Here is a 24665-nt window from a genome sequence, read left to right on the forward strand (position 1 = left end):
AGGGTGGAGAGTGAATCCAGGGGGGCAAATGGAATGTACCAAACGGACCATAGGCAGTGAAACACAAAGAGAAGCAATATCTTAATTTTCATTAGAAAACTCATTACTAATTGGGTTTTCTTCACCTGAATGAATTCCAGGTGCTTCTGTGATAATGAAGAGAATTTGGCAGGGAGACATTGATCCAAGGTGTTTGTTTTCCTGCTTTCGTTTTCTTTTCATTCATGTCCTTCCAACAAGAATGACATTGGAGAACATGCATTTGACTTGGAACACCTGTTCCAAAAGGTTTTTTTTCTTTTCTTTTTTTTTCTTTGATGGTTTGGCTAAATGCACACAGTGCAGTAAGCAGAAACATAACAGAGGCATTAGAGATGTATGTTGCACTTACATGGGGAAATGTGGGGAAAGGGAAGTTCTCTACTGAACTTCTGGGCATTTCTGAAGAACAAAAATTGGGTTAATATAGGATTTTGGCTTTCCTGTATTTCTAAACAACATCACCTCCTTGAACAAGAGTCTCACAACACGCAAGCATTTTTACTAATCTCATAATCACCGGGGACCTCACAGCCCACACTCTGGCCTCTAACTATCTGAGCCTACAGTTTGGGGTCATAGATGAACCTTCTGGGACCCCACTTTATTTGTAGCTCAGACTCACTCAGCCCTATCTGATGATAGTCCATAGCCTAAACCAAATCCTAAACTTAAGTTAAATGTTTAAACTAAAATAAGACCCAATATTTCTTCGGTTTCACATCCCCCTTAATAGTTTTTAAGAAATGCTGTTGCTGATAGCCATTTACTCAAGTTCGTATTTTTCAAAATAAAGATTGTAGTAATTTCTAAATGTTATTCTAAGTTGAGTATTCACTGAGTCCTATTCAATTTGCCACCAGATGTGGGGAGCATGAGAAACAGCTTAAAGGAGAGAAGAATGTCTGAAATGTTTTGGGACTCAGCCCCACCACTTTCTTATTGGTAAAGCAATGAAAGTTATAAACTTGTCTGGACCTCATTTCTCATCTGTAAAATGGGAATGATAATACTAGCACTTAGTTTATTGTTCTGTTACATGAGGACTAAATGAGTTCACATCTTTGAAGTAGTTTAGCATAGCACCCAGCACAGAGTAAGAATGATACCAGTGCTTGTTGACTTGAATAAATAGTCATCTTTCCAACTTTCACTTTATACCTTTCCCCCCCTTATTCTGCTAAAAAAATAAAACGTAACCTCAGCTTTTGGGAATAATATAATATGTTCTACAAGAATATATAAGATGGTATTTTTTTTTAAGATTTTACTTATTTATTTGACAGAGAGAGACAGCGAGAGAGTGAGCACAGCAGGGGAAGTGGGAGAGGGAGAAGCAGGCTTCCTGTGTAGATCAGGGAGCCTGATGCGGGACTCGATCCCAGGACCCTGGGATCATGACCTGAGCCAAATGACTCTTAATGACTGAGCCACCTAGGTGCCCCTGGTATTGTTTTCAGAGAAGCAAATTTTAACCTAATTCATAAAATAAATAAACTAGGAGGTGTGTTAGACAGAATGATATCCCTCTGCCCCCCAAAGATATTCACACCCTAATGCCTAGAACCTGTGAATATGATTCATTACACGGCAGAAGGGCTCAGAAAACGTGAATAAATTAAGGTCTTGAGATAGGAAGAGTATCCGGGATTACCCAGGTGAAGCAAATCTAATCCTTAAGAAAAGAACATTTCCCAACTGTTGTCAGAGGGAGACACAACTATAGAAAAATGGTGAGAGAGGGGTGAAACATTGCTGTCTTAGAAAATGGAAAAACTGCCGTGAGCCTAGGAGTGTGGGTGGCCTCTTGAAGTGGGATAGGGCAAGGAAACAGATTCTCCCCTACAATCTCCACACATCATGATTTTAGCTCCATAAGATGTGTATTGAACTCCTGACCTATAACTGCAAGGGAATAAAATTGTGTTGTTTGAAGCCACTAACTTTGTGATAATTTGTTACAGCAGCAAATAGACAACTAATATGCTGTAGGACTTGACTTATGAAGGGATTCTCATGTCATATAATGTTTCCAGCAGTATTTGTGTATCTATACTGATTTACTTTTTTGAGAGGTGTTTGTGAGTGATGTTTTTAGTTATGAGTTTGCCCTGTTTCAATTTCACTGATCCTTCAAAACTGAGAAAGAGAAACACCACAATGTAGTTAAAAAGCAACAGGCTTTAGTATTAGACACACCAACTCTGGTCTTAGAATTGCCAGACCTGCCAAATAATTTTTGAGTATGAGTATGTTTGATGCAAAAATTACAACAAATAGTTTTTTTAAAAGTATCCATTTTTTATCTGAAATTCAAATTCAGCTGAGTGTCCTGTGTTCCGTATTTTGTCTGGCAAACTTATCTGTGCTGGAAAAATAATTGTCACGCATATAAATCGACCCGAGATGTGGGGTTTCAAACATGGCTGAATACTGGAATGTCCTGGAGAGCCTAGATAAATCCCAATTCCCAGCCCCAGGGATCTAATGATAATTTAATCATTATCTCTGGGGTTAGACCACAGGCATGAATGTGTTTCTAAGTCTTTAGGTGATTCCCAACATGCAGGTAATAACTCAGACAGAGGCTCTCTAACTATAGTATGTATGAGAATCACGAGAGAACTTAAAAGATACAAATTGCTGGTTTCATCCCAAGAGATTCTGAGTCAGTAGGACTGGAGGGGGATTCAAGATTTTCTGTTAATATGCAACCTGGGTGACTCTGATGAAAGATCTGTGACTCACACTGTAAGAAACCTTGACTTTACCTCTCTGAACCTGTAGCAACATTAAGTATAGCGAAACTTACTGCACAAGTATTATGAGGATTATATGACTTACGTATACATACTGAAGAATAAATTAGCATAAATTGCTGAAAAGATAGTAATCTGAATCATTCTCTTCTCCCTAAGTTCCACTGTTGCCCTGAAGTTTTTCTTGATTTCTTTAGCTGTTTTGAGCCCCATCTTTCACCTCTACCATCCTATAGGACCAGGGGTTTATGTCACATAGCTCAGTCCAAGTTAAACTCCATCTTAAGTTGTTCTCTCTGATTTCAGGGGTGCTGATCTTGTCTTTGGTTCTGAGTTTTCTATTCATGACTAGAGGTAACAAGGATCACTACTTTGTTTTTCAGATTAATCATCCAATGAGCTTGAAAGCTTGGTATTTTTATCTCCATTGTTCAGGACAGTTCCATGCCTCCTTGTCATTCCCATCAGGACTTAATAGCTCAGAGAACGTTTGCATGGTGAGGCAAACATATGAAACTCTGCCTTTTCAACTCCAGGCCAGATATGCTTTCCTCACCCATCCGCCTGTCTTGGAAACAGATCCAGTTTCTCTAAGCCTTTGTGCACTTCCCCCACCCAGCCCCACTCTCAGAACATAAGCCCGGCCAGCAGCACGTTCCCACCAACTGAATGACCCACACGTTATGGAAAACACACTGCACACGGAAGGAGGACTTTTTCTTCCTCTTCCTTGATTCTTGGCGCCTGCACTTTCACAATGCCTGTTTGGAAGGACATGAATCCAAGCAGGCAGGCATCCGTCCTCTATCCTAGGGCCACCTGGGGCTTGTCTGAATGGCCCAGGCCCACTGGATTTGAGAGTCAGGAAATTACTGGCTGCAGGGTCAACCAGGCCCTTCTTAGAAAAATAGCTCACATTGTTCTGATCGCAGGGAATAATATCTACACATATTCGAAAGCTGCTCTGAGGAACAATGGCAGCACTTACCAGGCCCAACCCCCAATCTACCAAACAGATATGGCTTCCCACGGTAAAGGCAACTAACAAAAGTTTTTCAGTTGATGTAAGGAATATTTAATAAGTGAAACAGACTGGATTTTATGTGTGGTTTTCATTTCCACAAATCTCTCAAGCTGGTGTACCTTGTGTATGGGCAAAAGCAGAGATTTTGGAGTTGTTAGAAAGATCTGGGTTCCAGCCCCACCTCTGTCACTTAATAGACTTAAGACTATGGATCAGTGTCTTAAACTTTCTAAGTTCCTATAATCAGGGTGCACTCTAAAGGACACAGTCCCTTGTCTTTAGTTCCTACCCAGACACTGTAGTCCTGAGAAATATATTTCTTTTGCTCACCATGAAGAAGCTCCTGGTTTCCCCAGGACTCTGACAGACAGAAGCCCACACCGAACCAACGGTCATAGGCTTAGGATACTCAAGGCCACCTGTGGTGCCACCCTTGATAAGGTGAGGCTTGCTGGCACAGGCGAGAGCCCTCTTGACTCACCTAACCAGCATGCTTCATTTTTGATGAGCCACTGGCTACGTTATCTCAAGATACTTGGAGAATGTGGCGGTCATGTTTCCTCTACATCTCAGATCACCTCCATGTCACCAGGATGCAGTCCCTAAATAAGAAGGGTGTGAAATATGCTGAATGTAGTGCCCAGCACCTGGGAGGCTGTCCAATGAAGGGTGATGTGTGTGAACCTAGAGGCAGGCCCAGGGCCATAGACAGTCAAGGATGTTGGCAAATCATAGTCCAAAGCCAAGGCTGAGGCTTGGCCAATCCTTAGGGCAACTCCCTTATCTTCTCTGTATCTCTCAATCTTATTATCTTAAATAAAGAAAGAATATTAGCCTCACTAGATGACTGTTATAAAAGAGGGTACAGCATTCTCCTGTAATCATTAAAGTCTTACCAAGCCTTTCTGCTATAGAAATATCATGGGATGATTATGAATAGAAGCAGAATTACCTGCCAAGACATGGATTGGGTTGGTAAGATTAGCTTAGTCTCACTTTCTTCACCTCTCAAGTGGTAATAAAATCACAGTATTCACAGTAAATATTAAATGAGATTGGTTATAGAAAACTGCTTTGTAAGTATTAGGGACATAAGAATGTTCATTTTTGTTTGTTTGTTTTGTTTTGTTTCATTATTTTTGTTACTGTTTTCCTGTCTTCTGTCCTAATGCCCAGACAGTAGGACAGACATGTTGGGTCAAAGAAGATGATGGCTATGGCTTTCAGAAATGGGCTGAGAAAAGCCAGCGGGGCAGGTAGGTGGTGCACATTAGAATCAGCATTAGGTAATGCAAGCAATTCACAACAGCTATGTCTAATATTAGGTATCATGTAGCTTCCCAAGGAAGCAGGAGATTTAGGGCTGGTTTGGCAGTTGGATCGTGAGAGTCAGGGACCCTGTTTCTGTTATGTCAGCACAACAGAGGAGTCTTATAATTAAGAAAAATCAATTTGGTATATTGTCATAGTTTAATTTATTCATTTTGAAATGTTTGTTGTTTGCAATATGTCTCAGGCAGTGTGCTAGGTATTTGCAATATAGAGATGAACAAGAACAACCGTCCTTTCCCTCATTTCTATGAGGGAAATGGTAGGAAGACAGACATAAAAATAAAATGACAAAATGTGCCATAAATGTGTACTGTGGGCATATATTATTGCTCAGCCTTTTTTTTCATGTAACTTTGACCATTCCATGAAGTTTGGTTGGGTCTGATCCAACACTTGCCCCTCCAAGGTTCATACATAAACAGAATGAACTAGAATATGTTCGGTTTATGAATGTATACATATTGCTTTTTTCCTGAATCTATTGAGATTTCTCTAGGATTATAAATTGTGGAGGCAAGAAAAACCTAGGACTGCCAGTTGCCCTCTTTCCTTCCACACAGAGACTCTGTGTGATAATAGAGCCAATACATAGAGGGAAACAGGGAGAGAGCAAGAAAGCTGACACTATCATTGGAGCCCCTGGATCCAGCAATGCCTGAAGCGATGAGAACCTCCAGACTTCTATCCTGCACTGGTTGGAATTGGATTTCTGTTCTTTACAACAAAAAAAATGTCACACTGATAAAACTACTATAATGGAAATGCAGGGTTTTGTGGGAACATAGCATTTTGGGGTCAGAGAAGGTACCAAAGACAGTAACGTTTAAGGCTAGTTTCCGGGAGAAGAAGTGAGGGAACAGTGAGGATCCAGATCTGGGACAGGGCATGGGGAGTTTAAAAACCGTAACAATCATCACTTTGGCTAGAACAAAGTTTGCTAGTAGTGTGTACACATGCGTGCGTGCTGGCGGAGGGAGGATTGGGGCCAAGGAGGACACGTGAGGATAGACTTCCACCACTGTCCCTTGATAGCCTTGACTATGTCACAGTGTCTTTCATCTGTGCATTATAAATCCTCATACCTAGGGGCGCCTGGGTGGCTCAGTTGTTAGGCATCTGCCTTCGGCTCAGGTCGTGATCCCAGGGTCCTGGGATCGAGTCCCACATCGGGCTCCCTGCTCCGCGGGAAGCCTGCTTCTCCCTCTCCCACTCCCCCTGCTTGTGTTCCTCTCTCACTGTGTCTCTCTCTGTCACATAAATAAATAAAGTCTTAAAAAAAAAAAAAAGAAATCCTCATACCTAGTTCATAGGGATGATGTGAGGTTTAAATAAGATGAATATGGTCACAGCTATGAAGACACCTGCCCACTTAGGGTACACGTGAGGCAAAGGTACACCACTTGCACTTGGTGCCAAATTATCTGTAAGTGAGGCACACACATGCCTCAGTCTGGGCCCCCAGTGCTCTGAGCAGCCTCCGCTCACTGGGAGAGATCCTGGGAAGGATCCCCAGTGTCCCAGCAGCATAAGAGTATCTGAGCTGACTACCTGGCTCAGGTCAGGCATTAGGCAATCCAGCAGCAGACCAACAGCCCAGCATTCACAGAGCAGGTGTGTCAGTCACTCAGCTCCTCAACGTACCCAGACAGAGTCCACAATGCAAAGCTGGCCGGGGCAGGAGGGGGGGCGGGGAGACTCCCAAGGGCTTTCTTGTGTCAACACCACCAGGTGGAAGAAGTAATACATCATACCATTCCCCTTTCCTCTAACCAGGGAGAGTGTCACTTCCTTCTGGAGTAAAATGGCCTCCCCCACATATCAGCGAATGCTGATTAAAGTCCTTAGTACAATGTCTGACATACTGTAAGTGAGTAATAGAGTAATAATGGTTAACTATTACCATTATATGACAAGTATATGAAAGAACACCCTAGAAGTTTCAACAGTAATATGCAAATATAAGGGCTCAGTGCAAAGAAATTAATTAGTTCAACTAATATTTACTGAGTGACTACCGTATGCCAGGTCTATTTCTAGGCACTGGCAAAAGAGTTGTGCACACCGTTATATAAGGGTTGTGAGAGGGCACCTGGGTGGCTCAGTCAGTTAAGTGTCTGACTCTTGGTTTCAGCTCAGGTCATGATCTCATGGTTGTGAAATTGAGTCCTGCATCATGTGGGGCTCTGCACTCAGCATGGAGTCTGCTTGAGATTCTCTCTCTCCCTCTGCCCTTCCCCCAGGCTCATGTGCTCTCTAAATAAGTAAACAAATAAATAAATAAACAAAATCTTAAAAAAAAAAAGGGTCGTGGAAGTGGAAAGACTAAATAAGTCAAGAAAAGCAGCATCCCTGCTCTTACAAGTCTTAGCTCCTACTGGGAGAGGTGGACAACAGAAAGCAAATAAATTAATAAACACCATCTAATTGGAGATGGCAGTAAATGCTATCAAGAAAATAAACCAGAGCACAATCACTGCAAATGATAGGGAGCCACATTGGGGGAATCTGTTTCAGAAATGGCTGTCAAAGGAGGTCCCTGAGGATGTGGAATCTTTGAATGAGGCAAGCATGTGAGTGCAACAGAGGTCAGCATAATGAGAATTCACAGAACCAAAAGAAAATGCAAAGACCCTAAGACTAGAATAATCTTGACATACTGGAGGGATTTGAATATTAGCAAAAGAGGTGGTGGAAGGTGGTCAGATTTACTCTATATTTTGAAGTTTGAACCACAAAACTTGCAAACAGACCAATAGCATCACGTGTGCAAGAGAAGAGAAACTGAGTAAACAGTGTTGGTATTTACCAAGACAAGGGGGGAGTCAGAGAAGGAGAAATGTTGAAACAGAAGGGTCAAGAGCTTTATTTCGTACATGGTAAGTTTGACAAGCTTATTAGAGGTCAAGAGGAGATACTGAAACTGCAGCCCAAGGAAAAGGTCAGAGTTCAAGTCACTGACACATAGTAGGTCCGTAAAGCTATGGGCTCAGATAAGATCTTCAGGGAGAAAGTCTGGGTAGATGAAAGTGCTGGCCACAGAGCCCTGAAGACTCTAGGGTCTCTAGAGGGGAAGAACGAAGGAGTCAAAGAAGAGGCCACCAAAGGAGGAGGAAAAGCAAGAGAGTGTAGGATGCTGAAGGCAAGGGAAGACTATTTTAAGCAAAGACGAGTTAAGTGTGTCCCACACTGCTGAGAGCCTGAGTGCATGGAGAGCTGGAGAACTGACCTTTGGATTTGGCAAGATGGGGATTGTTATTGACCTTTATGAGAGCGGCTTCAGACAACAGTGGTGGCGAGATAAGGAGAGAACAGGAAGTGAGAAAATTAATTCAGCAAATAAATTTCTTGAAGACCTTTGCTATAAGACAAAGCAGAACAATATCACAGTGGCTGAAGGAAGTTGTGAGATGCAAAGATTGTTTAGGGAGCATCTTGCTTTTTGAGATGGAAGATATAGGGCTTATTAACAATTCAGCAAACAAGGATAAATCATGTTGAAGGAAGACAGGAGACAATTTCAGTGTAGAAAAATGTGCCTGAATAGCACAAGCAAATGGAGCCTGGTGTACAAGTCAGAGGCGTGGCCTTGGAGAAGATCAGGGACAGCTCATGTCCTGATGAAGGCATAGGGTGTGAAAATGGGGCTGACTTCATGTGAGTTGAATCTTACTCTAGTGCCTGGCCTCATGTGGATACCTCTGTACGTCAGTGTCTTCTCGCTGTCTGGATGTGTAACCCTGTCCACAGAATTCCACATATTAACAAGGACTCTAACAAGATTAGAAACTTGTTCTGTAACACAAGAATTAGTACTTAAAAGTCCTTGACCTTGCTTTCCTCTACTAAAGAGTTTTCGATGAGTTCTTTTTCTTTGCCAAACACCCTCCATTCTAGTAAGTTCCTGGCAGGCTTGTGTACTCATAGAAAAACATTATGGAAGTTTATCAATCCTTCCTCTCCTTTGGGGGTCTATCAAAGAAGCACAGTGAAATGACTGTCTGGGAATAAGTGAGGAATTCTAAAATCCCCTGAGTGAAGAGGGGAACAAGGAGAGAAGCGTAAGAAACCAGTTCTTATGAGTGCCCTTCCTTGACACCCAGGTCTTGGGAAGTTAGCTTGATAATTACTAAGTATCTTCTTCTGCAAAGAGCTCACACTCTAGAGAGAAAGGCCAATGCCTACGGACCCATTTCTCTCCTATGACATGCATGTCAATGATCTAACCTCTCTGAGATTCCAACTCTCCATGGGAAAGATGCTACTAACAAGCATCCTTCAGGAGGAGGTGATGGTTGGTTTAAAATGTCCATAAGTAGAGGTCTGGACCTACAGCAGGTGCTCATTTGGGTCTCTTTCCTTTGAATCCATCTTTTGAATTTTATAAGTTAATTTAAGTGTATCAATAAAACTGATTGGATAACTGGAACTTTAGCACGCATTTCCTGAAATTCAGACAGTTTCAAGGTACTATGTATAATACAGAAATCACAGAATTGTCCTTGCCCTTCAACGTATACATGTATACAGGCATTATATCTTATGTAGACATATAATGTATCATATATATGTGTATATATATATATCATACACATACACACATATATAATATACTACTACAGTTAATGCCATAATCACTACTAGCATTTACCTGCATGGTAGATGGTTGAGATTTTGATATTTGTGGAAATACATTAAAGAACATGGTATTAATTCTACAGTCAGCTAACTCACATGAAGAATTTTCATGTGAAAGGTCCTGTAAAGTGCTATAGTGACATGTATAAGATGCAGTCCCAGGGTGCCTGGGTGGCTCAGTCGGTTAGGCATCTGTCTTTGGCTCAGGTCATGATCCCAGTCGGGCTCCCTGCTAAGCAGGACAGTCTGCTTCTCCCTCTCTCTCTGCCCCTACTCCCACTCATGTGCTCTCTCTCTCTCTCTCTCTCTCTTTCTCACTCTCTCTCTGAAATAAATAAATAAAATCTTTAAAAAAAAAAAAGATGCAGTCCCTCTCCCTTTGCAGAAACAGTAACATAGTTAAGAATTTCAGTCATTCATAATTCATTATGTCATTCAACACTCTTTGAAACACCAGTATATGGCAGTATATAAGGGAAGCAAGGCCTTCCCTTTTGGATACTACATGCTAATGGAAAGATGGATAATATAAAGAACTAAATATATCCAATTAATATGCTTAAATATATACCATAAAACATAGCAAGGATAAAAGAAATGGGTTTCAGGCAAATTTCATGTAACTCCCAAAGTCCATGGGCTTTCTATTCCCCCAGGGGTTGGGAAACGGCTGTCTGCAGGCCATATCCAGGACAGGTCTCAGTTTTGTAAATGAAGGTTATTGGAACACAGTCCGGCCTATGTGTTTGCGTGTTATCTATGGTTGCTTTCCAGTTACAAGAGCACAACCAAGTAGATGCAAGAGAGACCATAGGATCCACAGAGCCAAAAATATTTACTATGTGGCCCTTTACTGAAAAACCTTTCTGACACATGTGTTATACTACACTGGGCACACCACAAACAGATCTTTATAGCTAACTACATCAGTGAGGCCAGTTTTGGCTGTAAGCAACAGGGAAATTATATACTCCCACATAACAAGAAGTAGGCAGCATGGGAGCCCCAGTGTAAGCAAAGTTAGCAGTCCAATGTCTTCACCAAGAGCGCAGATTCTTTCTTTCTTTCTGTTCTGATATGTTCCCTGTGGCTTGTGCTCATCATTCCAGTGTGGCTGTTGCAGTTCCAGATGTCACATGGAATGACAATATCTAGGTGCAGACAAACAAGCACCCATGTCTGGAGCCCCATCTTAAGAATCAGACAAAACCCCCTAGGTCCTCTCAGTAGAGCTCTCTTTATCGTGCCGTTGGCCAGAGTTGTGTAGCCTGCCCTTTTCCAAACTGGTCACGTATACCAGGGAGTCAAGACCAGGAAGATCAGGCTGAATCTGATCCTGATTCACTCCCTGGGGTTGAGGAAGGACCCACTTTCTCCTGAAACAGAAAACTACCCCCTACCTGATGAAAATTTGGAAAATTTTCTACTAAAATTAAAACAGGGGCAGTAGGGGCGCCTGGGTGGCTTAGATGGTCAAGCGTCTGCCTTCAGCTCAGGCCATGATCCCAGGGTCCTGGGATCGAGTCCTGCACCGGGCTCCCTGCTAGGCGGGGAGCCTGCTTCTCCCTCTGCCTCTGCCTCTCTCCCTCTCTCTCTCTGACTCTCATGAATAAGTAAATAAAAAAAAAAAATTAAAACAGGGGCAGTAAAGGACACCGATGATGCCCACTACATTAGCTAAAATAACAAATGACATTTTTACAAAGGATTACAGGTTAAACCAAGCATTAGCATGTGAGCTCCACCAAGACAAGCATTCTGGTTTGTCTTATTCAAGGCTGTTGCACCAATGTTGGAATAGTGTTTAGCATATAGTAGGTATTCAAGAAATATCTGTTGGATTAATTATTGGTTAAAAATATGAGTGTATTTTGCAGAATTGGTAAGGAACCAAAAGTCTGAATGAAAGGCCATTAAACAATGAAAAGCCTTGTCATATACTTGGTCTGAGTGACCTCGGCTCTCTACACAAGAGCTAATGAGAAAAGCCAGCATAAGGCAAAGACAAGTTCTAGGAGGTGAGGATGATAATCCAGCTTCTCACTTTATATACTGACCAGAGCCTTGGAGAAGCACAAGAGACCCCCAGGTAGAGAAATATTTGCAAAGTAGACCATTTTCAACAAATATTTCTCATGGCCAGCCTTATGCCTGCTTATGTAGGTCATACAGAATTAAATGATTCAGCAACTTGAGAATTTTTACTGCATCTGCTCACTGTGTTGGACTTTGGGATAAAGGAACAAACAAAGATGAGGTCCCTGCCCTCGGGAAGCACATAAACCGGAATGAAGGGAAGATGCACCAGGGTGGGACTCCTAGAGAAGGCCACTTCTCAGCTGAGACCTGCAGAATGATCAGGAAGTTTTCCAAGCTACAAAGGGCAGAGGAGTGAGCCATGCAGAAGAAGCCGCATACTCAGGGTCGGAGATGAGAATGTGCCAAGCAAGCTGAGTCTTCATACATGTCCTTGAAACATTCAGAACCTGGGCTAGGAGTCAGAGACTCAGGTCTGAAGCCCAGCTCTGACTGGGCTTCTGACCAAGTCACTTCATTCATTCATTGCAGTCTCTCCAAGGTTGAGAGATGCTCAAGGCACTTTAATTTTCTGATGCCCCTGATGTATTAAAAGTTAAACAAAGAAACCCTCAAAACTATTTCCATGTAATACTGACTCATTTTTCAGAAGAAAACATCACCATAACAACTATCTTAAGGTCAGGTTTTATGAAAACAATTCATTAGGTCAGTATATCAGGAGTGGCCAGAAAATGGGATAACATTAATTTTCTATGAAGAACTTTTTTTCCCCCCAAATTCTGCAACTTTGTACATTACTGCATATTCAAGTTCTTGTGGATGCAGTAACAAAGGTCTAAATTTGAGGACATTGTTTATTGTAAGACTCAGGTCCACATTCCAGTACTCAATCCAATTTAATGACTATTTGCTATTTATTAATACATTCTAGGAACATTCTAGTGTGGGTGTGGAGACATTGGTGGTCACAAAACAAGTATGACACAGCCCTCATGGTCCTGACAGCCCTCTGGGGAAGACAGATAATAAAGAAACATCAATAATTCTATAACTCACCACCATACTAAGTGCTTCGAAGAAAAAAAACAGTCTCTCTCTAGATCTCAGTTTCTACATTTACAGGAAGAAACGGTGAGAAAATTGCATCTCTTAGTTGATCCTGGTATTAGAACTTCTATCAGCTAATCACTCCATGGAGACAAACCTGCTCAGAACAAGTCAAATAAAAGGTATAAAAGGATGATAATCAAAGGGACAGATGGATCGGTTAGGAAACAAAGTATGGCAGAGCTAGAAGCTTCTATTCAAGTCCGAAGACGAGATGAAGTCAGAGTTGGAAAAGAAGAAAGAAATGGAGGCGGAATTGCAGAGATGTGCTCCATGGGCATCAGGAACAGGGAGTTTTTAAAGCCAAAGGGCTATTGGGGAGCACCCATTTACATCCCATAACTTCACAGCTGAGAAAACTCAGTTTAAGAGAGGCTGACAGATCCATTCAGAGCAAACCATGAGCCACAAATGCTGAAATTTTAAGAATAGCATTTTATGGAGTCTGGTAGACTTGTTGATTTTCCAGAAATACAGGTTAGTTGAGTCAGAAAGGTCATTCCTCCAGGCCAAGCAATGCCCCGGGGTACGTAAATGTTTCTCATCCAAAAAGAACAGAAACAGGGGCAGACTCAGCCTCGATCTTTAGAGGTCAGGAACCTAAACCCCAGAGAGACTGGTATATTTGGCCAATGAATAAATGTTAGCAATAAACAAAAACTGGGAAGCCGGGAAAGCGGAAAAGGAATGAGGAGGGAGACACTTAAAATTCAAGCACCACCGTCCTTAGAATGGATTATAGAATTTCTGATCTTAAGGCCAGCTCTCCTCTACTGAGTAGAGAGGCTGTTTCCTTGACTCGAGCTATTGCCTGCAGAGGCTGGGGCATCCTGTGTTTCTTCCCCTCTGTGGCCTCTGAACCAGATTTCAGGTACAGCTTCTGAGAGCACGATCCTGAGAGAAGTCAAGAGAGCCAAGAGGAACTTGAGGCTGCCCTCCCAGCAGGTTTTCCTGACACAGAAACTCAAGGACACTCATTTGTGCTTTGAGGAAAATGCAAAAAACCTGACTCCTTTTTTAATCCCTCCACCAATTCAAAAGGAAGGTGTGTCATTTCCCTTTGATCTTGCAGCATAAACTTCCGTTAAGAAAGATGCCATGCGGCTTGACGATGAAATGAATCTCAGAAAGTAGATTTGTTCATCAGGACACTAAGTGTATTTTAACTTCTGCCATCAATATTCGCCTTCCTCTTCACTCTTGTCAAATATTTCTGGTTAGATACCCATCTATACCGTCTATTTCTTCTGTCTTACAGTTCCACTATCCCAATTTACAACAAAATCTAGATAAATTCTGCACTAGCTAACATTTTCCACATTCCTTTTTTGAGAAAAGGCAGGAGCCTGTCATTACAATTTTCTACAAGTCATGGGCTGTGATCAGGACTTTGCCCCACAATGTATCTATGCTCTTTTGAAATAAATATGTGAAGTAGTTATTAAAATGTGAAGCTTTTCTTAGCAATTTAGAGTTCGCAAATTATATTTAGATCCATCATTTCACATCTTGCACTCAACAGCGTTAAACTGCAGCAAGTGGTACACAATTTACTTAGGAGGAAACTGACAGCCAGAATTTCTAACTGACCTCAGAAACTGAGGCCCAAAGTACCTCGATTTTTCGCTCAAGGCCATGCATCTCCTAAGTGTGAAGACAGGCATGCTATCACTCATGATTTAGGATAGTGAAGACCATGCTGTACATGACACTGCAGCTTATTAGGAAAAAAAAATAAACAAATCAGTAAATAAGCACATGGGTAAATAAGAATGAATTTAATTACTACCCTTTGAATACTCTCCTGGATTACAAAGAATAATCACACATCTCATTTCAACCTGAGAAAATTTCAATAAACTTACAGAAAGAGGAAGACAGCACTTAATTCCAAAAGGACAGAATTCAGAATCTGGAGTTAGTGTGAGCTGAACATTTAATATTGTAGGTAGTCATATTTATATTTCTCCACATTTAGCCTATGCCTATCATGATGTGAAAGAGTAGTCTATTGCGGCACATGGGTGGTTCAGTTAGCTAAGTGCCAGACTCTTGGTTTCGGCTCAGGATCCTGGGATCAAACCCTGCATCAGGTTCCTCTCTACCTCTCCCTCTGCCCCTCCCCCTGTTCCTGCATGCTCCTTCTTTCTCTCTTAAACAAACAAACAAATAATTTTTAAAGGAGTATTTTATTAACGTCCTTACCCCAGGATCAGTAAGTTGAATAAATCAGAAGATTAATTTAGAATGAGGAAAAAGTTCAGTATTTTGAGGCTGTTGTCAAGACTGGCTGAGACCTCATTCTTTCCTGATATCTAGGACATGAGTCTTTATAGAACTGATTCTGACATCATGTCAGAGAGAAAAGCAGAACTTTGGGGCCAGAAAGACCCAGACTGAACCCCAGCTAAGACATTTGTTAAATGTCTATAGATGTTTCTTAACATTAATTAGTACCTACCTTCAGTTTCTTCATTTTTTAAAAAATTAAGGTAATAATTCCTCCCTAGTGGAAATGTTATAAGGATTAGAGACAATAGAGTCAGTGTATCTACCTGACAGATATTTATACGCCCTGCCCTTGTATGAAACCACAGGTTTAATCCCATTGCCAAGGTCTTTTCCGGGATGGAAATACACTGAATCTAATTCATTCTGTAATAGGCACAAACCTGATTTCTTCCTCAACTATTATTGTGAGATCTTAGATAAGTCATCAAGGTCTTCTAGACCTCAGGTTCCCCAACAAGAAGAAAAAAAGTGGAAAGAAGGAATTTTATGACCTCAACTACTTCTTTCTGCTCCCAGCACTCAATTTTACATACTTTTGGTGCAGATTTTTTTCATATGTGAAATGTATTGGGAGAAGACAGTTTTCCTGGTTATTTATACTGTGCTTTGTAGAAGTCTAAACTGCATTTCACATCATCCTATATGATTCCTGTTTAGCTGATCTCTAGAGGTTGAGAGAGATGGTGTTAATAGACGGCACAGATAAGACAACATGATGTTAAGGGACAAAACAGGTGAAGACAGAATCAGGAACAGACTTGGGGGAAATCGTACATTTTAGCAAAGAGAGTAAATATGAGGAATGGGTGAGGCTAGGCTGATGGGCATTAACAAAGAGAACAAGTAAATAAAAGTTGACATTAAAAATGATTGCGAAGTTGAAAAATAATCCAACTTGTCCTACCAGGAAGTGGATTTTTTTCAGATTATCTTCCACACTGGCATTTAGTTATCTCAATCTTCGGTAGACTTCTCAGCAGAAAATCTTTGGTGCAAAGGGAATGAGGATCATGGAACTGGAAAATATACATGGAATTCTAATAATTCTAATACTAATTCTCCATGTGCTCTTCTCAGTTTCGAATCATCAAATGAAATTGTCATTGTGTGTCGTCTTCTGCAGGGCATACTATTTGAGCCATTGCAGGGTGATCTTAGTTAAGGTAGCCAACTAAACTTTGTACCATGTACAGAATGCAATGCATCCACATAATAACCTTAGTCAAGGGTAGTTGTAGATTACAGATGGGTTTGGGGGTGGAAGAGTTGGGATACAGGTTTGCTCCATACAGTGATTCAGGAACCTAAGGTGATGGCAGTTCTGCAACCTCCAACAGGAAACTTGCCCTGAGTTTTCAAAGAACATTTTGGGGCATCCATGGAAGGCTGTCATGAACTCAGCCTGGATGCAGCCCATAATGCTTCCCCTACCTTCCATTAGAGTGAAGACCTTATGGCCATACATAAATGCAAAGAGGGTAGAAATATTTGCCTGGCTCTGCAAATAGGAAGAAGAAGATAATGAGAGCGGGAAGCTAGCAGACTGTCATGGGCAGAAGGAGACCTAAAGGAAGTTTAACACCACGAGGATATAGGCATGTCAAAATTCCTTATAGATGGCTCGCTGCCTTCCACCCAACCAGAGAGACCTGTAAGCACTGTAAGCAGAGAATACTGAGAACATGAAGTGAGAGATAATTGATTTGCAACTAAGAATAATCAAGGAAATGCTTTACGGAGTAGATAAGAGTGAGAGGTACCTAATATATGTAGTCAATATAGGAAGTGTCACTGGACAGTCCCCAGGTGATTCTACGAAAACACATCTAAAATGAATATAAAAATCCCTCCTACTCCACTGCAAACAGCCTCCACTATTAAGGTTTTCAAGGCAGCCAGAAGTGAAAAGTAAGTGATCCACTCATCAGAGACTGTCATTGTCTACTTGTTCATAGTAACATCCCTGTCTCTCCATTTCCTGGCCTGCTTTTGGTACAAAGTCACAGATTGTTTCTTGATTGTCTTTCTTCCTTCCATAACCACCATGGGGCAGGATATTTTTCTGATCTGTTTACTCTTCTAGCTCCAACACATAGAACAGTGCACACCACAGCATTCAATGAATATTTGTGGAATGAATGCATTGTACAGACTGAAGATCTAGTGACTGGACGAAGGGAGATCATTCTACATGGAGCTGAATCACAAAGATGAATAAAATGTCAAAGCCGAGAGGGACATTAAGAATGGCTCAGTCCTGGGGAGCCTGAGTGACTCGGTCAGTTGAGCATCCAACTCTTCATTTCAGCTCAGGTCATGATCTCAGGGTTCTGGGATTGAGCCACAAGTCAGGCTCTGTGCTTGGCGGGAAGTCTGCTTCTCCCTCTCTCTGCCTCTCCCTCTGCTTGCTCTCTCTCTCTTTCTAAAATAAATAAATAAACCTTAAAATAAAGAAAAAAAAAAAAAAAGAAATGCTCAGCCCAAACCTTTTATACAGTATTGAAGAAATAGAGGCTCAGGACCGGGAATTGATTTGTCCAAAATGACATAAGAAATGTCAAAACATGTTTTCAAATGCAACATGGTGACTTTCCAATATGCTTGTGCCAAACTAGGCCATTATTTAACTGTGAACAGATTTTTGGAAATTTTTTCTATTGTTTTTGTTGTTCCTTTCACTTACCATGATCTAATTTTTATTTAATACTGTTATTTCCTCTTACTGGCCAAAATCCATGTGTTGCCAATCATCACGCAGCATTCTATGCTCATATTTCTTTTTGCAATGCAGCATGTCCAACATGGGAGACAAATTTGAAAGCTCTATGACATAAAAATATTAAGATCCTTAAAATGTAAAGATAAAATATAAAGAATTAAGAAAAATCTCTAAAATAAATAAACATCTCCAACCCCCGACCCGGACTCCCCCAGGTAGAGAAATGGGAAAGGGACATGAGCCCAAGGAAAGAAAATGGACCCAGAGGGAGTGCAATTTCCTTGTGAATCAAAAGAATACAAAAGTGAGATTTTTTTTTCTTAGCGAACTATATTGATTTTAAAAAAAGAATGATACAATCCACTATTCACAAAGCTTCAGAGAAGCAGGTGTTCTAATAACTGTGGAGATATGTATCAAAGACTCATTTTATTTTCTTTTTATTTTTCTCTTTGAACTTAACATTTCCTTTTCTAGAAATTTGTCTTAACAAAATAGTCCTGGCTGAATAGCATGTAACTCCAAAGCTATTGATTGCGTATGTGTGGGTGTGTGCATGTTTTGTATATATTTAAGTGGTATATAGATATAGATATAATAATATAATATATACATAACTATATAATATATATTATATAAACATATTATATATTACATAGGTGATGAAATGACTAAAACTATACCATATCTAAACACAGGCAAGGATATCCATTATATAATATGACTGGTCTATGAGAAAAATATTGAAAAGAATCTTCAAAAAAGCTAAAGCTCAAATGACAAAAACAGAGGGAGAGAAGACTATGTGCTTTAGTAGAAACAGTGCCTTGGTTTTAATTCTGTTTCAGACATATCTAGGTGGCAAAGTCCTTAAAGACTCAGACAATTCCAGGCTTTATGAGACAAAGACACTCTTGCCCATACACTGCCATGCTGGATGAACGGGAGAGGGACACAGCTTTTATTTTATTTTATTTTTTTAAGATTTTGTTATTTATTTTAGAGAAAGAGAGAGCGCACATGAGAGTGTGAGTGGAGGAAGGGGCAGAGGGCGAGAATCTCAAACAGACTCCCCGCTGAGCTGAGTTCCGAAGCGCAACAATGGGCTCCATTCCACAACCAAGAGAACGTGACCTGAGCTGAAACCAAGAGTTGGGGGTCTAAGGACTGAGCCACCTAGGCACCCCAGGATAGAGCTTTTAAACAAGCATTTGCAGTACAAATGCTCAGAAGACAATGTGTTAAAAGGAAGTTATAGGAAATCAAAGAATGAGCTAACTTCTCCAGCCCTCAGTTTCTTCATCTAAACATAAACATGGCTGACATTTTCCAATGACATTTGATCTCAGGAAACTTTTAAAATTACACTACATTCATAGAACACAAAAAGCATTTCATGCAAAGCCATTTGGTTAAAATTATCTTTTAGAACAATTATGAAGGGACACATTTCCTTAATATTAAAGTTTAATCTGCAGTCAGCATTGAATAATATAAATGTAGGGTGAAAACATGTAAGATAAGATGCAGAATTTAGACCAGAGACCCTTGCGTAGATGGAACATACTGTGGTCGGTGACAGATGTAATGTTGACACTTTGTGCTCCTGCATCAGGGGACCCCATGTAACCTTTTAGATTTCTTAGATCTGGCCCAGCTTTTGTTCAGGACAGATTGTCACATACAGTAAGAATTACTCTCTTAATGCATTTAACTTTTTTCTTACATTGATTTTGAAAGACGTATTTTAAAAGAAAAAGAAAAATACTTCCACTGATTTGTTTCCCCCTAAGATCTATCCATGTCTCTTGAAATTCAGGTGATCCATATCGGGTTGCATTGATGGTCATTAAAATCTCTGATTTCTTTTTGATTCCAAAATAAAAGGTGTAAGGGTCCAGAAAATATTTTGTAGATATGGAGGTCATAAATGTAAAACTCCACTCTTTGGTAGGAGGGAATCATCTGTTGAAACATGTACCTGTCAACACCTCTAACCATTCATCCATGAAATCAGTCAGAAAACAAATATTTATTGAGTCTGTACAAAGTCCAAACCCTACCTTATATCCTTATCATCAGGAATATACAGTATAACACCAGAATCTTTGTTCTTATGGTGTACACATTCTAGTGAGTATAAATAATTTAACCAAATAATTACACAAATGTATAGTTACACATGGAAAATCAGTACTGTGAAGGGAGACTAAAAGAATCTACAGTAATGTATAACCAGGAAATCTGATCTCAACCAGAGAATTCAGGGAAATGAAGTTTGTTTAAGCTGAGCTAAGACAGGAGGAATGACGAGGAGGTAATCTGACCCTAGCCTTCCTGGTCTCCTTCCTTTTCTTCTCACTCAGGAGGAACACTCCCGCCTTAGGGAATTTGGGCTCGTTTTCTTCTCTCTGCCTGGGAACCTCTTCCCGACATCTGCAAGTCTGACTTCCTCCATCTCCTGCAAGTTTTTCTTAATGTTACCTTACCACTTAAACCTGCTTTGATGTCTGTTCTAAAAGGACAATCTGCAGGGGTGCCTGGGTGACTCAGTCAGTTAAGCATTCAACTCTGACTCTTGATTTCAGCTCAGGTCATGATCTCAAGGTCTGAGATCCAGCCCTGCTGTGGACTCCACGCTGAGCTTGGAGCCTGCTTAAGATTCTCTTTCTCCCTCTCCCTCTGCCTTCCTCTGCTCTCTCTCTCTCTCTCAAAAAAAAAAAAAAAAAAACAATTTGTAGCCCCACCCCAGCACAGCCCTTGAAGCTCTTTTTTTTTTTTAAAGATTTTATTTATTTATTTGAGAGAGAGAGAATGAGAGATAGAGAGCACGAGAGGGAAGAGGGTCAGAGGGAGAAGCAGACTCCCCGCTGAGCAGGGAGCCCATTGTGGGACTCGATCCCGGGACTCCAGGATCATGACCTGAGCCAAAGGCAGTCGCTTAACCAACTGAGCCACCCAGGCACCCGCCCTTGAAGCTCTTAAGGCTCTTAAGTTCCCCTATACCCTTCTCCTGTTTCCCATAGTACCATTACCATCAGGGAAAATGTCTTTTCTGCTTTGCTCATTGAAGTATTCCAAGTGTTCAGAACAGTGTTTGGATATGGTTAGATATCTTAAAAAGTTAATTAATTAATTGTTAAATTACTTAATTAATTGTACTGAATCATAGTAAATACACAACATAAAATGTTTGAGAGGCAGCTAAAACAGTACCCAGAAAAAGATTAAGTTTGAAGTGAATGTACTGGGTGGAAAAAAGAATTACCCTCCATTATCTTACTTTCCATATGCCAAAGTTGAGAAAGAAGGGTAAAGTAAAACTAAGGTATGTAGAACAAACTAAGTGAATCAGATATGAGATGAAACAAATTGAGAAAATCAGCTAAAGTAAAACCTGATTATTTGAAAAGTTCAGTAAAATTGATAAACACATAGTTAAACTGCTCAGAGGAGAAAAAAGAGAGAGAGAGAAACAAAACCCACAAATACCAATAACAAGAAAGAAAGTATGGACATGGTAGGGAAGATTTTACAGATACCAACATATAGTAAGAGAATACTATGACCATCTTCAAATTTTTACATTCAACGACTTAGGTGAAATAGACCAATTTCTTCAAGGACCCAAATACCTAAAATGATGATAAGAAGAAATTTTTTAAAAAATCTAAATACTTGTATGTATGTTAACAAAACTGAAATGCAAAATCCATGCTCGGAGGTCTTCACTTGAGAGTGCCATTAAAGCGTTCACGAACGAAAAAACACCAGTGTTTGAAAGGAACACTTTTCAATTCATTCTAAGAATACAATCTAACTTGATGAGTCATTGTAGCAAGCAGAACAATGTCCCCATTTTAAGAAGTGCACATTTTAAAGCCCCAAAACTTGTGAATATGTTACTTTATGTAGCAAAGGATTTTGCAGATATGATAAAGTAAATGATTCTGAGATGAGGAGATATCCAGGATAAACTGGGTGGGCCCAGTGTAAACACAGGGTTCTTGTAAGTGAAAACAGGGAGGGCGCCTGGGTGACTCAGTTGGTTGGGCGACTGCCTTCGGCTCGGGTCATGATCCTGGAGTCCCTGGATCGAGTCCTGCAACGGGCTCCCTGCTCGGCAGGGAGTCTGCTTCTCCCTCTGACCTTCCCCCCTCTCATGTGCTCTCTCTCTCTCTCTCTCTCAAATAAATGAATAAAATCTTAAAAAAAAAAAAAGAAAAGAAAACAGGGAGAAGGAACAGGGATGGACAGAGTCAGAGAAGGAGATGTGACAGTGGGAATGGAAGCAGAGGTCAGAATCATTTGCAGGGATGAGGCAAGGAATGTGAGCTGCTTCTAAAAGCTTGTAAAAACAAGCAAGCAGATTTCCCCCTCTAAACTCCAGAAAGAATGCTGCCCTGACCACTCCTTGATTTTAGCCCAGTGAGACCAATGTTGAGCCTCTGGCATCTGGAACTGTAAGGTAGGAAGTTCACGTTTTTTGAGGGCACAGAATTTGTGGTGCTTTGTGATACTAGCAATGAGAGACCTCTATAGACACATCTGCAGTGGAAAACCAGGAATTCCTGCAGACTCAGTCTAGAACCCAGAAAGTCGGAGACCACCTATTTCTGTGCACGGAATCCCTTTTTCCTTGAAGTGTTTTCTTTTTCATGCCCTGAATCCTGATTGATTCAGAAGTACAATGATCCAGAGTCAGGAAAGCTGGTTTCTAGGTCCAAACCTATTGTTCTTCATCTATGAGCCCTTGAGTAAGCCATGCAATTCCTTTGGATCAACATTTTTAATCTATAAAGCAAGGGTATCATATTAGATCAGTATTTTTGAAATGACAATACAGAAGATTAATTTAGGTGGATATGAGTCATTTTTATATCTATGTATACACATTTTATTTCCCAAGTACAGCAAATAAAGCTGGTTCCCTAGGTATCGTAGTATCTTAAAATTTCCTTTAAATAAACAGTCAAGAATTGTTTAAAAGAGAATAATTTAAATGAAAGTATTATGTAAACACAGGAGTACTTTGAAATGACTAACATGATGAGGGTGGTATGAGAAAAACTGAAGCGTAGAGAACAGCAGGCTAGAAAAAAATCTTGCTTCTTTATTCCTCTTATCCAATCAGTACTGAATGTATTCATTTATTTATTCATTAAATATATACATATTCATGAGCGTCTTTTAAGAACAACGTTCCAAGTAAGAGCACACCGGGTTAGCAATAATGAATGTGAAACAGTCCCTGACCTGGAAGGCTTCAGAGTCTGTGAGAGCAGACAAATACATGTTTAAAATGGTAATGCGCCAGGCTTAGACCTTGAACGGGGATACATACAAAGTCCTGCCAGTCTCTACCTTTGGAACCTCCAGTTTCTCCTCAAATTCCCCCTCCTCACAAATTTGCAAAATCAATAAACTTAAAACGCAGCTCTAACCAGGGCACTCCTTTTCTTTCAACCGGTATTTAACAAACTAGGGACCCAAGACACAGGGCATCCACCCTAGCTTTTTTGTAAATAAACTTTTGTTGAAAGTTTTACTGAAACCCGGCCACGCTCCCTTATTGAAGCAAAATCTATGGCGGTTTTCATGCTTTCTTAAGCAGTTAGGACAGAGACTGCAGGAAAACCTAAAATAGTTACTATTTGGTGCTTCACTAACACTAAAGTTGTCATCCTATCTTTAAAACCTTCCTTTAGGGTCCCATCTTGATCAGCTGAAACCCAAACTTCATAATACAGCACATGCAAACTTTCCAACACCATCCCCTAACATCTTCCTGAATATACCTAACAGGTCATCCATATCCTTAAAAGCATGACTTTTCAAGATTTTGGGCCTAGGAAATGACATTCTTTAGCCAAAGAGTCTCTCCTTCCTCCTTTGTGTGGACGATTCCTACTCAGCCCTTAAAATCTAAACTAATTTCCTCAGAAAGCTTCCCTAACTTTCCAAGGAAAATTGTGATTTCTTTATTTTTGCTCTCTCAACACACTCAATGACCCAAATAGACCTCTTAGGATGTTCTAATTATTCCTAAATAACTTCATTGTTTTTGTTATAATGTTTTATTCCTTAGAATAAAAAAAATGCAAGCAAATATAGAATAGATAAAACCCCCAAATTATCTCAAATAACACAAATATAATAATCTCAAAAATAATCTCTGTCAACAGCTAGTAAATATCAATTTAGCCATCTCTCTATGCATATTTATAGAAACAAGAATAAATAGCGGTGATTTTATCAAAAACGAACATTTATTAGGCAGCTGGGTGGCTCAGTCAGTGAAGCCTCTGACTCTTGATTTCAGTTCAGGTCATGATCTCAGGGTCATGAGATTGAACCCTGTGTCGGCCCGCCCCTGCTCTCTCTCTCTTTCTCGGAAAAAAAAAAAAAAAAAACACATTTATGACCTAATCATATTCTAATAAAAAGTTTACTTTAACCTTGCCTATATTTAGTAGAATATAAAGAAATTCATGAAGCTGAAAGGTTAAATTTTATAAAAGTTTTTGTGTGTTTGTGTGATAAGCATTTACAATTCTGAAAAGATCACACTCCTGTTTTACTATATATATATATATATATATATATCTTTTTGTAGGTTTTTAAAAAATTTATTTTTTAAAAGTTAATGGGCATAAAATGAAACTGAAAAAACATAAGAAGCAAAGAACAAAGTCATCCATAATCATTAGCACTTCAA

The sequence above is a fragment of the Eumetopias jubatus genome, unplaced genomic scaffold (assembly GCF_037043125.1).
Source record: "Eumetopias jubatus isolate StellerSeaLion01/CBP00866 unplaced genomic scaffold, mEumJub1_p1.0 scaffold_2, whole genome shotgun sequence".
Lineage (NCBI taxonomy): Eukaryota > Metazoa > Chordata > Mammalia > Carnivora > Otariidae > Eumetopias > Eumetopias jubatus.